The sequence below is a fragment of the Neltuma alba genome, unplaced genomic scaffold (assembly GCF_004799145.2).
Source record: "Neltuma alba isolate B1F8T4 unplaced genomic scaffold, ASM479914v2 tig00004705_pilon, whole genome shotgun sequence".
In the NCBI taxonomy this organism is placed as follows: domain Eukaryota; kingdom Viridiplantae; phylum Streptophyta; class Magnoliopsida; order Fabales; family Fabaceae; genus Neltuma; species Neltuma alba.
The window spans coordinates 17796-19319 of NW_021633829.1; positions in this window are offsets into that span (position 1 = coordinate 17796).

Genomic DNA, 1524 nt, shown 5'->3' on the forward strand with positions numbered 1-1524 from the left:
AAGAAAAAGTTTACAGGGGCTAAAGTGTAATCAAAGTTAGAGGCTCTAGTAAAGTCTCAAAGGCCCAAGAGAGAAAAGAGGCTAGATACAGGCTAAAGGTTAAGTTAGAAACCTCAAAGAGAGGATTATATGAAGTTAAGTCCAAGCAGGGACTAAACTGTAAATTCCGACAGTTATGACCAACAAGGGTAAAAATAGAAGAGTACACAGAGAATTCCAAGAAAATCCCAAAAAAATGGGAAATAATAGTCTAAGGCTCTTTTGTAAGAGAAAAGACAAAAATACCCTTGAGACAGTTTAAATGGAATTTATGAGGTTATAGCCGGTAAAAAGTATACGGTTTAAGGTAATTATTTAAAATAGCAAGAGATCTCAAAAATGTATACAAAAATGAGGTTAAATGGTTGAAAGATTCTAATAATTTATAAAATTAGTCCTGCAACCAAAAGGCCAGTGGAGTGGCTTTAATAAATTAAAAAGCTGGCTTTGCCGATGAAAGGGTATTTTAGTAAATGAATTTTTACGCAAGGCTTAAAGGAAGTGTTATGGCCTAAGAAAATTCATAGATATTCTCTAGAATTAAAGGGAATTTATGGAGCAAACAGAAGAATTTTCTGAGCTTCGAAAGGCCATAAAGAAAGCCGGAGAAACGTGGGCCAAGTAAATTCGAAGGAAACTTATGAAACAAGTTTGATCCAACGGCTAGGATCTAATCTCCCTTCTCCTCCACCACATTTTTGACACTTGGCACCTTCTAGAAGAATGAGGTAAGCATGATGCAAGAAAGTGATGCAATGATGATGCAAAAGTCCACTTGAACTTCCAAGATTGCCCTTACTCCTTCTTCTAGCTACCAAGGGCATTTTGGTCCATTCAAGCCAAATTTTTGGCTATAAATAGACCCTCCCTCCTTCACATTTTCAGCCAAGCTGAAGAACACTAGGGGAAACTCTTGCAATTTTGATTCTTGAAGCTTAAATCAAGAGGAAGACACCTATTTTGATCAATCAAGTTTAGATCTAAGGTTAGTAAGTTATTTCCTCTTGTTTCTTGCTTTGAATCTTTGGTTTTTATGGTTGAAAAGTTTGGCTTCCCTTAGGGCAAGGTGCTGGCCAAAATTAATAAGAGTTGAGGGAGGATGATTTGATGTTAAACTTGGTTAGAACACATTGATTAAAGGTTGTTTCAAGTGGATCTAAGCGAAAATTAGAAGAATTATGTGATGATTTGATGCCTATTTCGAATAAGTTACTCTTTGTATCTGATTCTCAAATTTGGCATGCTTAAAATACACTCTATAAGCTTTAAATCCATGGATAGAATGTCACACCCTGATAATTTTATTCTAATTGATGAATGATTTGTCACTGACTAAGGCCAAATAGTATAGTAAACTGGTAGAGGATCCAGGCTATGAGGAAAAATCAGGAAAGGGACATAACGGTCATTCTTGAAAAGATCGGTCAAGAAAGGGCAGTATTGGAAATAATGTCCAAAATTCTTGAAAATTCCCAGAAAATCATG